Below are 15,696 nucleotides of genomic sequence, written 5' to 3' on the forward strand. Positions count from 1 at the left end.
GGGTCATATAGACAATTGTGGCCCATAGGGGTGTCTGCTGACACTGGAACAAAAGTATAAAACAAAAGAAGAAACTTTGGTTAGGTCAAATGATCCACGGTAGTCTAGGGCTTTTGTTGCTGTTATTGTTAGGTGCTTTTTTTCCTGTGGTTTATTTTTAATTATATGAGGTGTGGTGAAGGGGTTGGGTATGTGCACATGTGTACAGTTTCCACAGGGGCCAGGGGTGTCAGATCCCATGAAGTCAGAATTACCAGTGGCTGTGAGTCATCAGGTGCTGAGAACGAAGCTCAAGTCTTCTGTAAGAGCAATCCATTCTCTTAGATGCTGAGCCTTCTCTGCTCTCTTGTTGTTGCTGATGTTCTGAACATGTCTCTCTCTTTTTTTTTTTTTGGTTTTTTTGAGACAGGGTTTCTCTGTGGCTTTGGAGTCTGTCCTAGAACTAGCTCTTGTAGACCAGGCTGGTCTCAAACTCACAGAGATCCACCTGCCTCTGCCTCCTGAGTGCTGGGATTAAAGATGTGCAACAACACTGTCTGACTCTCTTGTATCTTTTTAAAATTTTATTTAAATTAGAAACAATCTTGTTTTACATGTCAATCCCAGTTCCCTCTCCCCCATCCTCCCCTGCCCCCCCCACTGGCCCTCTATCCCATCCCCTTTGTGTTCCCCAGGGAGGGTGAGGCCTTCCATAGGCCTAGGCCCTGCCCTATGTTTTTAGGCTGAGAGAGTATCCCTCTATGTGAAATGAGCTCCCAAAGTCCATTCATATACTAGGGATAAATACTGATCCACTGCCAGAGGCCCCATAGACTTCCTAGGCCTCCTAACTGACATCCACGTTCAGGGGGCCTGGTTTGGTCCTATGCTGTTTTCCCAGCTATCAGTCTGGGGTCCATGAGCTCCCACTTGCTCAGGTCAGCTGATTCTATGGGTTTCTCCAGTCTGGTCTTGACCCCTTTGCTCATCACTCCTCCCTCTCTGCAACTGGATTCCAGGAGTTCGGCTCAGTGCTCAGCTGTGGGTGTCTGCCTCTGCTTCCATCAACTAGGCTGATGGGAAGGCTTAGGATGGCATATAAGGTAGTCATCAGTCTCATTATAGGGGGAGGACTATAAGGTAGCCTCTCCACTATTGTTTAGATTCTTAGTTGGGGTCATCCTTGTAGATCTCTAGACATTTTCCTAGTGCCGGATTTCTCTTTAAACCTATAATGGCTCCCTCTTGCCTCCACCTCCCACAGTGCAAGGGGTTATGGATGCTTCCAGGGGATAAGATTTCAATCAGGACCTGAGGTTTGCACTACTCACTGAGCCAGCTTCGCAGCCTTGACCTTGACCCTCCCGTCCCTGTCTCCTGAGTGCTGCCACAAGCATGTCCCATTATGCCCAGTTTAAATTACCATTTAGTGTTTGCAGAGAAACCTATCCTATCCTGCTTGATCCTTCTTGTTAGTTGGATTGTGGCCAGAAAATGCAATTAATATGAAAACGATTCTTTGAATATGGAGACTAGGTCCATGTCCTAACATGGCCAATTTTCATAAACATCCTACCAGTGCTCAAAAAATAATTCCTCTTCTCTTAACTACCAGGTGGAATGTTCCGTACTTGTGGCTTAATTTGCTTGTTACTTGTCTTCTTTAACTTCATTTATTTACAATTTATTTTGTTTTATTTATATGTCTGAGTGAGTGTATGTATGCACAGAGACCAGAAGCATATGGAATCCCTTAGATCTGGAATTACCGTGGGTGTGAGCTGCCCCATGTGGGAGCTGGTCCTGAACCACGATCCTCATGACTGAGCAGCAGGTGTTCTTAGCCACTGAGCAGATCATCTCTGTAGTGAGATATCTCTGGCTACAATCTAATTCATGTTTCCAAGTCTGTGTCTTTCTGTTTTACATTTCAGGTCATTTTGAGAACTATAACTTCCAATTTACTCATTTTTTTCAGTTAGTCCAAACTGCTACTTAATCTACCCCCAAAACTTTAAGATTCAACACAGTATTTTTTTTTTTTACTTTCTAGAAAACTTTACTTTGGTTCTTTCCCAAGTTGTATTTATTTATACTTCCTTTCTACTTGTTTTGTTTAGTTTCTCTTTTATTTCTTTAAAGCAATTAAACTTACTTTGTACTATGTCTGGAAATTATAATATCTGAAGTTGTTGGAGCTGTTTCTGCTGTGGTTTGGGTGCATGTGGGTGACTGCTAACCTTCTTGGAATTCACCAGTGCCCAGTACTTGAGAGCTGGAATGGGGCTGAGATTCTTCAGAGGCGAGTTCTGTTGGATCATGCCAGGAGCAACGCAGAATCACTGTGTATCTATTTGTTTGATTTCTTTGAAATCAGAATTTCTCAGTGCTTCCCTGGCCGTCCTGAAACTCACTCTATAGACCAGAACAGCCTTGAACTCAGAGATCTGCCTGCCTCTGCTGCCTGAGTGCTGGGACAGAAAGTGAGTGCCACCAGTCCTTTCGTTAATTCTTTGGGGGGCAGCACTAATTAGGATTGAGCCTAGGGCTTCAGGCTTGCTAGGCCTGCATTCTACCACTAAACTATATCCCCAGCCTTCTTTTTATTTGGAGGCAGAGGCTCACTCCATTGTCCATACTGGCCTTGAACTCAATCTGCAGCCCAGGCTGGCTCTGAGCTTTTGATCCTCCAAGCTTAGTTTCAGCAGATGAGTTACACACCTGTGTCATTGGATCTGGCTTCTAGGATCACTTTAAATACATCATGCTTTGAAGGTTTTAGGACCAGATAGTGTGTGATTTTTGAATTGCAAACCCAAAGAAGCAGTTGGATTTGGGTTTTGATTATGAATTTAAGGGGATGTTATTTCCTAACATTTAGAAGAGGCAAAGCCAGTTTCCCATCTCTGTAGAGGCTCACTGCCATTTTATAGACAACCGTGGGGGTACACTTTGAGGGTCCCTCTTTACACAAGGCAGTTTCTGAGCTTTGCTTCCCGTCACCAGATCATATGAAGCCATCGAAATGAAAGCTCAAGGATTCTAATATATTTATTTTAGCTATATATTTTACAGCACTAAGGGTCTAGGCCACGGCCTCGTGCATGCTAGGCAAGTGTTTACCACTGAGTTACACCTGTAGATCTTTTTACTTTATTTAATCCATTTTGAGATGGGCTCTTGCTAAGTTGTCTGGGTTGCTCTTGATCTGCTTACTTTCCTGTCTCAGCCTCCTGGACACCTGCTCACAGGCTCGCTTCATTCTGAGCTGCACAGAGGTCTCTTTCCTGCCAGTTTAATGACCCCCTTAGGGTATTAGAAGATTATTGTTTCCACCGGGAGCACCATTCTGGGTGTCTAACCCATTCTGCCATTAGAAATGAACTGTCTTTTCAACCTTGACACATGTAACTGTTTGCTACCACTTTCTCACAGACGCTCTGTCCTTTAAGGGTGGGTGCTGTTTGAAAGAAAGAAACATGGCAATAAATCCTTAATTGCTGGGGATCGAATGTCAATCAATCATCTAATGAAGATAACAAATGATTACAGGAGAGACTGTTACTAACCACAAAGCAGGGATTGTGTCTCTCGCATGAAGAGCTTTGAAGAGGAAATAAAGCAGCTGTAAACACCAAAGGAGCCTTGCTATTGGACCAGAGTGCAGGGGTGCAACCTGCAGGACGTGCAGGATCACTCCAAAGTCTAAGATCCAAGGAATCAGGGGAAAGGTGGTGGTGGCTCTGGTGACAGACACACTGGATTCTGACCACTTTCAGCACCCAACACAGATGAACTTCTTAATTCGGTTGTCTTTAGAAAGCAGGAGGTTCTTTGTTTTTGTTTGTTTTGCTTTCCCCTTTGAGATCTACTTCTAGTTCCTACTGAGACCACGAAAAAAGTCCCATGAAGGATTCAGCTGTTGGGGTTCCTTGCTTTTGGTCGGGCACCCTATTCAGAACCTTCATCCCAGCTCCTTTAAAAGATTTATTTTATTTTTACCTGATGTGTATGAGTGTTTTGCCTGCATGTATGGAAGTATATACCACATGAAGTCATAGAGGCCAGCAGAGGATTCCAGAGCTGACATGTGGGTCCCAGGAACTGAACTCAGGTCTTCTGAAAGAGCAGCCAGTGCTCTTAACCACTGAGCCGTCTCTCCTGGCCCCTCCATCCCAACTCTTTAAGAACCCCACCAGGGTATGTTTTGTGTCTGGAAATTTGAGCAGCTTGTATCAATGTGCTCTGCCACCTCTCTCCACCTGTGGTTTAGGTCCCTCTGCAGAGAAAGGAAAGAGAATATGGTGACTAGAATACTATTTTCCTACCCAGGTAGGTCTGATGCATAGGCTCACTGACTATTGGCTCAGCATGGCGCCTGAGCTACCACCCGACTGACAAGGAGCCTGGTGATGAAAAGGAACAGAGAGAGAGATGCATGAGGTAAACAGAGTGGAGGGGGAGTAGGCCAGCAGATGTGAAGGGTTGTGTCTAGATGGAGAAGAGGGCGGGAGAGAGATTAGGCTCAGAAGTGCAACTGATAAGAATTTTGTAGCCCATGAAGGACTGCAAACCCCTGGTGGTTTGGACCTCTTCACCTCATTCTTTCTTAGTAGCTCCACTCAGAGGCCAGCCAAGCTGGACACCCCTCATTCTGAGATCAGTAACCCCAATTAGGTGACAGTTGTCCTCAAGAATGTGGGTTGATTAAAGAAAGGCCCTTGGCAGTGGCCCAGCTGAGAATGGAACGACTCCCCTCCTGCTCCCATGATCCTCAGGAGGCCACCACACCACCTCCTGGGAAGCCCATCTGTTGCCCCTGGTCCAGCCTGATCAGGCTGAGTTGCTCTTTTGCTTTGCCCAGAAGGAACTCCAGGTCCCAGTGCAGATCATTGTCCACTACCTTCCGGTTGTGTTTATGGGAGGGATCTCAGCTCTTCACGGTGAGTCTGGAAACAGGGTCGCTCTGGCATCAGTTCCCCATCTGCAAAGGAGAGCAACGAAGAACACTGTGGAGACGGTCTCTCAAGAACACCACAGGAACAGGCTTTAAATGGACCATTTATGGAGCTATAGCATGCATAGAGGAAAGACCATAGATGCCAAGAGAAGGATGTGATAAGCTCCCATAAAGTCAACGCATGCAACTAATTGCTACCCAGGCCAATACATAGCCAGGACCCATACCATGGAAGCTCCTAATAGCCTGTCCTAGTCATGACCTCCAACCTCCTTCCCAAACTATCTTCTGTTGCAACCTCTGACCCAGTGAGACACACCCCATGCTTCCAGCTGAACATATGCAGCCATGTCACACAAGGCGCCAAGTCTAAAGATACTATAGTTCTGACCTGCTGAGATCTCTTTTCTGGGGTTAAAGGCCCAAACAGATGTTTCTGGAGTACTTTGGGAATTTGTTAGGCAGCCTTCCAAATATTTTTAGCACGTATCTTAAGTCCCTGAGGGCTATAATATAGGATGGAGAGTCTGTCCAGGTCAGTAGCATCATGAATGAGAGCATCTTGCCTTCCACAGAGACCCTCAGATGCTGCCTGGGCCCATGCAGCACATCCTTTTGAGTCTGGATGTCCCTTAACTTGCTGCCTACATCTGCTTAGAGAGTCATATCTTCCATAGGCCTGGGCAATAGAAACTTAACAGTCTGGATAGGTCCAGGCTTTGACAAACTAGCCCTGGTATCAAACAGAAGATCTCCCACTGTGTGAATAGGGCCATTCTTGAGACGAAGGCAGTCTAAGGCTTGATGCTAACTCCTGGAGCTTGGCAGACTTAGAACATGCCTTATTTTTTGTTTGTTTGTTTGTTTTTGTTTTCTTTTTGAGACAGGGTTTTTCTGTGTAGCTTTGGAGACTGTCATGGAACTCGCTTTGTAGACCAGGTTGGCCTAGAACTCACAAAAATTGGCCTGCCTCTGCCTCCTGAGTCTTGGATCAAAGGTGTGTGCCACCACTGCTGGATCCAGAACACACTTACAAAATCCTGGCAGGCACTCATAAACAGCTTTCACAAAGCAACAGTCACTGATGGATCAGAAAAATTTTTCTCCAATTCAACCTTCATCTTCTACATTAGGCCCCCTGCCCCCGCCCCGTGAGAAGCAGACTGCAAATGACATTTATTTCTTGAAACCGGGGGATGAATTCCCTCAAAGGGATGTGTCTCAGAGGGTCAGTTTGCATGCCTCCTAAGATGCACACAGGCAGCACTCTGGGCTGTTCTCTCCAGATGGTTCTCTTGATTGGTTCCCCATGTGTCACAAGGTAGAAGTAACCCGTTGGAGGTGATCAGTAAAGGATTCTTCGGGTCAATGTCCCCCACGCAACCCTCCATCTGGGTTCACTCATTCTTCTCTGATCACAGCTGACTATATCAAGTCAAAGATCTTTAACTCAGCCTCACTTTAAAGCATATTAGGTAAAAAGTAAAAATAAACTAGAACTCCGTGTCCAGGGAATACAATGCACTACTAAGTAGTTTTTACTATATCCTCCGTTTTAAGATGAGGTAGCACTGTTGATGATACAACAATAGATTACACACACACACACACACACACACACACACACACATTAAATTATATAAGATCAAGCATTCCAATTCCTTCTCCAGGTCATCTTTCCTTTCTTTCCTCCCTCCCTTTCTTTCTAATCTATGAGATAAGAAAGACCAAAGGGCTGCTGAGATGGCTCAGGAGCCAATAGTCTTGCCTCACAAGACTGATGGCTCAAGTTTGAGCCCCAGTGCCTACGGTGAAAGAAAGAACTCATTCTGCAAATCATCCCATGGCTTCTACATAGGAGCTGTGGCACGCACCTCCCTGCACTCCCACTCACTACAGACAGCATCATAATAAGTAAAATTAAATTAAAAATAATTCCAGCACTCGGGAGGTAGAGGCAGGCAGATCTCTGTGAGTTTGAGGCCAACCTGGTATGCAGAGCAAGTTCCATGACAGATAGGACTACATGGAGAGACCCTGACTCAAAATAATAAAAACAATTATAATAATTATTATTTATAATAATAATTTTACTGCTGTTGTTGTTCAAGGAAGCACACAATTCTAGTACTTGGGAGTTTAAGGTAGAAAGCCTTAGTCTGAGACCAGTCTGGGCTACATAGTTCCAGACAAGCCTGGATTATTCTGTCTAAAAACAAACACACAAAGATCAAGGAAATATGTAGCTGAAACTCCAGAGACAATATCAATTTCTTTTTAGAAATTCCAAGTTTAATCTAAGCAAAGCATTCCGGGTGGTCCCAGGGGAAGAGGAAAAACTAGGAGAGAAAACCACTGCCCATCACAATTTTAGTTGACTCTGCTGCCAACTGTAGTTATCTACTAAGTTAATATTCCACTTACCCACCAGCAACCCCTGGAATCAGCAGCCCTGTGACTGGGATTTAGTCTCATTCTATTGATGGCAAATGAGACATTCAGAGAGAGTCAGCAATTGCCTCAAGTCACTCAGCCACTAAGAGAGATGCCCCCAAACCTGCGCCTTCTTGACTCTCCCTACACACTCAATCCCTGGGACCTTATAGAAGTGTGTCAGGGAGCTCCCTAGGCATTATAGACATCACAAATCTAAATTCCTGTATTTTCCAAAGATAAGACCATTTCAAACCCGACTGAAAATGGCCCAAACTGAAGACTCCAGCAAGATCATCCTGCCTATAGAAGCTTTAACTTCTAGAGAATGTCCAAACAGAAAGAAAATTGAAGACACTGCACCTAGGTCCCTTTCCTAAAACCAGTGTGGCCATTGCTCCCAGTAGAAGCAGGAAGAGTTCAGGGGCAGAGTAGAGCAAAAACCAAACCGACAAAAATGGAGCAGGCTCAGTCTGTGAGCACCTGTTTGGTCGCTCACTAAGAATAAGCACTGACGGCACGTCTAACATGAGGAGGCTTCGGGTTTCTGGATGCTACCTCTCTCTTCTAGAAAGCAACAGCCTCTAAGAGACAATGCTCCGTGTGTTCTTGGGGCACCAGGAGGCAGTGCTCTGAATCCTTCTTTGAACCGGTTTTGAGATTGCTTGCTGATTCAAGATGGGCTCACGTAGTCCTACTGGCCCTAAACTCTCTAGGTAGCTAAGTGTGGCCTCAAACTCTTAATGCTGTTGCTTTCACATTCTGAGTTCCTTGAATCTTAGGTTTGCACCACCAAGCCCAGCTCTAGTTTCTTTTAATTACCAAAAAAGAAATCAAGTTTTAGTATGTTGATTATATAAGAGGGACTTCTGACCTTCTTATTCAAGATCCAAGAGTCATGTCTGTTCTTTGAAATATCTGTGTGCAAAGAACAGATACCAGGGGAGTCATGACAAAAGTCTCAACAAGTATTAATTCGAAATAATAGCCGATAAGTGTACCATTTGAAATAAGAGCCGATGTTTATTAATTGAGGATTTTGAGTCCCACCCAGAGTTGTAGCATGAATAGAGTTAGCTACTGGTAATAGTTTTAGGATGATCTCTATATGTGAGCCCTGTTAGGTCTCAAACCCAAGAAACAGCTGAGGTACCATATTTAACATATCAAAGTGGACCTGGTTGCTAGGTTCTCCCTGCATCCCTCAGTCCCTCCCTGTTACAGGGCCTCCTTGCTGGCATACCTGCTGAAAAGTTTCTACACCCTAATAAACCTCTCCAGCAATGCAACAATCCAAATCAGACCACATCTAATGGATACAACCCTCCCAATGGCCTTCCAGTCCCCCAGAGAGGGGTATGAAGGAAGGGAAAACCAGGGGGCAGTTTAAATACCCTATGGGAGTGGTCTTGAGCATCTCTGTGGGAGGGGTCATCATTTGGAGGGCTTTCTGAAATGCAGCAGGGTTTGGAGGAAGATAAGGGAGGGGGCTTGGGTGGAACCTCCAGCATAACATCCCAGACTCTTTGGGTGTGTGGATGCCAGGGGCTGGAATGAAGCTTCCACCATAACACCAGCCCCCTACCCTGAATTCTCCAGCCCAGAGGCTGGGCTGCCCTTTCCCCTAGCTGTCCCTCCCTATATAATCCAGCCACTTTGGTTACCTGGCTCTTTCATCTACTCTCTTTTGGGCCTCCTGGATGATGCATCTGGTTCCCCTCTCTCCTCTCCCTTCCCCTTCTCCTCACTTGGCTCAGGGTCACGTTCACTCTGAACTCTCCCAGATGTCTCTGTCTCTGGTTATGTTCTCCCACATATCTATAACAACCTTCCTCCACCATATCTAAGAGCAGTCATGCCCTTCCCTTTTTATTTCTTTTTTCATTCATCTGATAACAAAACCCAGGACCAGTCATGTCCTTTCCTTTTTCTTTTTCTTTCTTTCAGGCGTGTCAGTAGGTTTTCACAATAGAAGCATCTTGAGATCATTTCTCGGCTGTAAGACATTTCAACAGCCCACAGCACAAGAGACGCCACAGCTATCCTGTCCACAGTAACTCCAGCTGGAAGGGGAGATGGGCAGCCGAAACACAAGCTTTCACCCCACTGACGTCTTTGACAGCTGAGAACAATGGAGTGAATGCTACCGAATGGGGCAGCCAGGGTTTGTGGTGTGCTTGTCCCAGGATAAAGGCCAAAGGCGAAAGAGAAGAGCTGTCAACGGTTGCATCTTTCTGGAGTTGGGGCCCCTGGGGAGAGATGTTTAATGCATTCCTGGGTTGCTGACGAATGTCCTTCCTGTTCTGGAGAAACAACGGAGGTGGAGGCATGCCCGGGACCTGGGTTCTGGGGCTTTTGCTCCCTGGTATGAAGGAAGGGAGATGGTTACCCAACCGCCCTCCCTGGAGACTACTACAGAAGAGGGGGTTTTGAAAGAGCCAGATTTCCCTCCTGACTTTTCCAGCAGCACTATGACAGTAACTCCACTGTCACCTGCTTCCAAGTGGCTCATTCCTAAACCACAGAACCTCTCCATCACTGGGCTCTTCCACAGACACTCTTCCTTAGAGGAACAAGCTACAAATTCCCAAGTGGATTAAAAATGAGATTCCTCTTCATTTCCCGCAAGACTGTTCATGATCCTTGCAAAACCCTCACATAGGACCCAATGAGAAAGGAGTCAGAGCCTCTGATTTGCTCCAGTATTAGTAATGACTGGGGTTTGGAGAAGAGTCATCATTGTCTGCCGTGTGTTTGGACAGGAGCCTAGCAAATTCCTGGGAGTTGGGAGAGCTCTGGGCTGCCTCTGTTTGGAGTTGCAGGTGGAAGTCTACATCTCTCCATCTGCCCCCCAGGCTAGTCATCACCATGCCAACTGACGCTGTGTGCGGGCCAGTGCATTGGCAACTTGGGCTTAAGGATGTGAGAGCAGATGGGAAGCCCATGCCCCCAACCCCCTCAGATAGAGACATGAGCAGGGTTGCTGGAACGGAGAAATAGAGCCAGAAAGATTTGGAGTGGGTGGCAGTGCCCAACTCTTTCTAGAGCAGGCTGAGTCTGCAGCTCTCACTCATGACTCTCCAAAATTGTCCTATGCTGGGCAAGTCAAGATGTTGGAGCTGCCATGGGCATCCTGTGGCTGGAAGACCCAAAGCCAGAAAAGGCAGGAAAGTAGTAAGATAACACCTGATTTAAGGCCAGGGTATGGAGAGGGGAGGAGAAAGGAGAGAGGAGAGAGGAGAGAGAGAAGAGAGAGAGGAGAGATAGGACAGAGAGAGGGAGAGAAGGGAGAGAGGGAAAGAGAGGGAGAGGGAGGGAGAGAGAGAAGAGGGATAGAGAGGGAAAGAGAGACTGAGATTATTTCTGGGCACCTCTTGTTCCATGAGAACTTATCTATGTACTCTGGGTGATGGTAAGTATGCATTTTTACTGGATAGCAGTTAAAAATCAGGAAAATATTGTCCTGGAGGACCCCTTTCAATTGATTTGTTTTCATTTGCCTACAGCTTCCTCCATCTGAACATAAACAAAAACAGTCCCAGATCCTAAAAGATGGATGAATTAACCTTTCAGAACCTTATTTCTTAAAAATGTCTACTAGAGGAACTAAGTGAAAAGATGGTCTGGCCTCTTCTGCTTCCATGACCTTGTGGCTCTGAGGCTCTCGGGCATCTTTCTTCCGGCATCTGTTGAGTGAGAGGTTTGCTGTCAGTCTTCCCATGCCCGTAACAATAAGATACTACGGAGTGAGAAAGGGACCTAAAGAGGGAGAAAGCAAACAGTCAGAGAGCAGGGCTCCATTGAGAGCTTAAGGGGCACTCTTTCATCAGGAAACCCTCTGTCCCAAGCGCAGGGTCTGTGGGAACCTCAAAGAGACAAAATGATCCACTTTCGTTCTGACATCTTGGCCAGGGCTCAGAGAGGGCCAGAAAATCTCAGGGACATTGCCCAGGATGCAGAAAAGGGGGTTCAAGGGCTGAGGACAGGCCACATCTGCCCAAGTCTCCCATAGGCACCCAGGGCCTGGTAGAGATGCCCAGAGACCAGACTTTGCCTTATGGAATGACAAGGTTGCCTCTGGGCCTGGAGTCTTTGGCAGAGTGTGCACCTGGCAGGAATCTTTTGTTACTATGCAATGACTGAGTTACAGAGCTCTACTGTGGTGTCTTGTGCGTGTGGAGAAATGCATAGATATTCCCTGGCAAAACTGACCGGAGACAAACACTGAGAAGAGGCAATCTGACCAAATGACCAATACCACCCTTCCTGGGGACAGCAGGGAATTCAAGAAATGTTATCTTTAGAGAAAAGAAAAGGGAAATGCATGCCTTATATATGCATATATGCAGAGGTTCCTGCGTCAGCCAAAAGGAGTTTGGTTTTTCAAGACGGTTTCTTTCTCTGTGTAGCCCTGCTGTCCTGGAATTTACCCTGAAGACCACGCTGACCTAGAACTCACAGAGATCCACCTACCTCTGCCCACCCCAGTGCTGGGATTAAAAGTGTGTGTCACCTCCACCCAGCCAGTCTAGAGGGGTTTAAAGCTATTGGCTCTGAAATAGAGTTCCAGAGACCATTGCCTCCGCTCAGGTCTTCCTGGAAAGGGAGTATAAGAAAGTAACCTCTCTCTATTCCAGGACCTAACCCAGGGAGATGTGGAATCAGGAGACTATAAGAGGTTCTAGAAGAACATGAGAAGAAAGAAATATTGCTTTTGTTACTGTTATAAAATGACTGTGCTGGGAATAAAGCTTGGGTGAATAAAATTCTTGTTCAGTATAAATGTAAAATGTCTTATTATAAGGTAACAAACCACATGACAGAGTAATGCCAATTATGGTGGGTCACTGTCGCCTGGAGATGGTGGCAAAGGTTCGATGGGATACACAGAACTATGAAGGAGAGCAGAGTCTGGAGGGCCAAATGAGGTCCAGGAATCAGAGGAGGATGAAAAGGACATACTAGGCATATGATAAGGGAACCAATCATAGTGTGTTAAACACAGTGGTGACATCTATAACCTTGCAAAATTTGCCAAATCTAGAACCTCTGAGTTCTTCCTGGCTAGTTTTTTTAAAACTGTGATTCGATAGGTGAAAAGTACATGGGATTGTTTAAGGGGCAGCATGAAACAAAGGAGGTTGTTCAGAGAGAATACTAGGTAGGGTTCAAATGATGCTGTCATTCCCCAGCTGTAAGATGTCAGCACGTTTTGCTACTCTGTCTAAAAAGGTTGACATGAAGATAGGTTAAAACATTCCAGAGAATTCTTTTGTTGTTGTTACTGCTGTTTGTTTTTCAAGACAGGGTTTATCTGTATAGCCCTGGCTGTCCTAGAACTCCATCTGTAGCACAGGGTGGCCTTGAACTCACAGAGATCTACCTGCCTCTGCCATCCCAGGGCTGGGATTAAAGGCATGTGCCACCACTACCAGGCTCCAGAGAGTTCTTTTCATACAACACGTTAGATATGTTAACTTCCAGCCTAGCCGATCACTAAGGAGTATGTAAGCACACATCCCCCATCACCTCTTCCAGAACCTCAGCACTTCTCACTGCCCAAAGGTATTGGCTGTTGAGAGTCCCTCTTCTGCTTTTCTTCCTGTGAGGGTCAGCCTTCCCATGATGCCCTGGAAAGTGATCCTTTCATTTAGAGTAGAGAATCCCTCCACTCGACAGGTGGGACTTCCAAAGGAGGCTTCCATCCATTTGACATAGATTGTCCATCCCAAATTCACACAATGTGTGCCTTCACTTCATCTTGGCTCAAGGTCAGAGAATTGAAAACTGTTCTTAACTATTCTCCCTCTCCCAAGGTTAAAGTCATAAGACCTAAAAGCCTAAGGTGTGGCCAGTGTAGGATGTTTGGTCTTGGTTGTGGATGTCTTATCTAAATAACAAGAGACTTGGTCTGAGGTATGGTTACTCTTTTTTTGTTTGTTTGTTTGTTTTCGAGACAGGGTTTCTCTGTATTGTCTTGGAGGCTGTCCTGGACTCACAGAGATCCACCTGCCTCTGCCTCCCGAGTGCTGGGATTAAAGGCATGCTCCACCAATGCCCAGCTGAGGTATGGTTGCTCTTAACCCTCAGATAATGGAAGATTTAGTATAAGACATGTTTACCAAATGTTTGGAGAATTAAGGAAGAAGGTCTGTTTCTTCTTTGTATCTTGATAAAGAAGTCTTTTTGCCATGCTCCCTTTTTGATTGGAGTGTTTAAGAATGTTGAAGAATAACTTGGGGTTTCCAGTATTCACTGGATTGCCCTTCTGACTCTATTCTGTGTCTCTGTCTTTTCTTAGTATCTTTACCTGCCATTTCTCAATGCACACCACCCCCCTCTCAGGTACAAACTGGTCAAGTCGGCTAAATCCGACTAAAACCCCACAAAGCCGGGTTACAACACATCCCCCGATTCACACAATGTGTATTTCCCACTTTCTGGAATTCTAAAGCCTTTCCGTTCCCACGACAGTCCCTTCATGAGCTGCTTCACGGCCTGCCCTCAGAGAGTCCCACTGTCTGGAAGCTCTCCCTTCTGTCCAGGCTCTGTTGGTTTCTTAGGGTCAGTCATCAGAAGCTCAAAGGGGCTGGATTTCTCCCGCTCTAACGCACTGTTTGAGGAATGGTTCTTGCATGTCATTAACCATCTGGGCCCCTGTGGGCAAATCACTAGTCTTCGTCCTCCCTAAGCCTCGGCTCCCCAGCTCCCTGTCCCCTTCCTGACTAAAGGACGTCACCAACTGTCATCGTGGGTATCTGTATTCTAGAACACTCTTACGTTTGTTTATTCAGACATACTCCTACTCAGAGGGAGCCCTATCGACCCTATCTCTTCCAACATCTGGTGCGGTGCGGAGTATGTGGTGGTATGGCAGGGAGTAATTTTTATCCACAGTTTTCTACAGTGAGTTCTCAGCCATCCACAGTTCCAGTTCTAGGGGTGTACCTGTTTCGTTTCTTCACACCAGAGTCTCACTGGCAAGGGAGGATCTGGGGGCGGGGGTTGCAGAGACCCCAGAAGCTAAGGCAAAGCTAGCTTGACTGCGATCGCAGTTAGCCAGGAACGTGCCCCCTCGGTGTTGTTAAGCGGAACGCCGGATAGGAGAGAGCTCGCTCCACTCCACTTGGGTCACCCTGTGCTTGTCCTAACCGGTGGCATCCGGCTTTGCGCCCTGCATCAGAAACTGGCCGGCGGTTTCCCAACGGCGCACGGAGACTGGCTTCCTCACAGCACGCCGCGGGCGTCGGGGTCCCGGGTCAGCTCAGGTGCGGGTGACGCACCTGGCAGAGGCGTCTGCAGCAGGCTGGGTAGAACCACGGCGGCGGGGCGGGGGTGGGGTGGCGAATACATCACGGATCACCGCAGGCAGAAACGTGGATCTGCACGCACGAAATCATGAAAGACCGCCCCACGGAGGGCAGAAGCCTGCGCCTCACTGTGACCGGAGGTCGTGGATCCTTTCACCAGGCAGGGTCTCCTAGGCGACAGTGCAGTGGTTGATTCCAAGTCAAGAAGGTTTCAGGGCAGGAGAGGACTGGACCTGGTGGGCGTGGCTAAGGAACAGGGCGGTCCGGGGCGGGGCGTTGAGAGGCGGGGCCAGGTGCTGAGTCGTCTCTGCTTGTCAAAAGGCAGCTGCCGAACCCCCAAACTTCGGGAGCGCCAGGCAGCGTGTCCACCTGCGGAACCAGGTGAGGATCGGGGAGCAGCGGGAACTGAATTACGGGTGAGGGGTTAGACCCAGGGGCGGGCGTGCGGGGTCTAGAGGTCTTAGTGCCCGGGGTCAAGAACTAGAGACCAAGTCTCGGTAGGAAAGTTGGCGACTGAGATCCGGACTGTGTGGTGCCATGAGGTTGGGACTCTGAGAGGGTACCCAGGTCTGAGAAACCTGAAGTTCGTGCGAGGTTGGCGAGGGGGCATCCACGTCCGCGATGCTCGGGCGACTCAGCGCAGGAGTCCTTCGCTAGGACAGGTCAACTCATCCGGCAACAAGCGTTTGTTTCCTTCCTCGGACCGGCGCTCTGGTGTGGAATGGAGGAGTAAGAAAGGGAGTGATTGGCTGTGGATGTAGCTAAGGTCTCTGGGGGGTGGAGTGTGTGTAGCCTGTTTATTACCTGTAGGGCCCATGTGTGATCACCTGTGATGGTGGAGTAGAGTCTTTTAAATGGAGTTTTCTTTTGTTGACTTTTGAAAGCAGCTGGTGCTTTGAGACTTAGTGTACTGGATTTCTTTGTCAGAAGAGCCTGTCCACAGACGTCCAGAGGGACTCAGGAGCCAGCATGGAAATTGAGGAAGGGGTTTTAAGAAATAGTTTCTGTTTGGAG

At 47.1% G+C, this 15,696-nt stretch overlaps 1 protein-coding gene and 1 long non-coding RNA gene across 3 annotated transcripts in view; one reads left to right on the plus strand and one right to left on the minus strand.

Moving 5' to 3' along the window:
* Positions 1–9,313: 9,313 nt before the first annotated feature.
* Positions 9,314–14,902, minus strand: LOC121142893. The gene is made up of 2 exons (XR_005880017.1): positions 14,321–14,902; positions 9,314–11,131 (listed from the first exon to the last, which is right to left on the minus strand). It is a non-coding gene; the product is annotated as an uncharacterized LOC121142893 (long non-coding RNA).
* Positions 14,903–14,974: 72 nt separating this feature from the next.
* Positions 14,975–15,696, plus strand: part of Vdr (vitamin D receptor) — a 52,770-nt gene continuing 52,048 nt past the window's right edge. Inside the window, exon 1 of one of the 2 annotated variants that reach the window (XM_005067160.4) lies at positions 14,975–15,063. The gene's annotated coding sequence lies outside the window, so the exon portion shown is untranslated. The remainder of the gene's footprint in view (positions 15,064–15,696) is intronic. The other variant, XM_040753894.1, reaches the window with a different exon arrangement.

Source organism: Mesocricetus auratus, unplaced genomic scaffold (assembly GCF_017639785.1).
Source record: "Mesocricetus auratus isolate SY011 unplaced genomic scaffold, BCM_Maur_2.0 Super-Scaffold_100010, whole genome shotgun sequence".
NCBI lineage: Eukaryota > Metazoa > Chordata > Mammalia > Rodentia > Cricetidae > Mesocricetus > Mesocricetus auratus.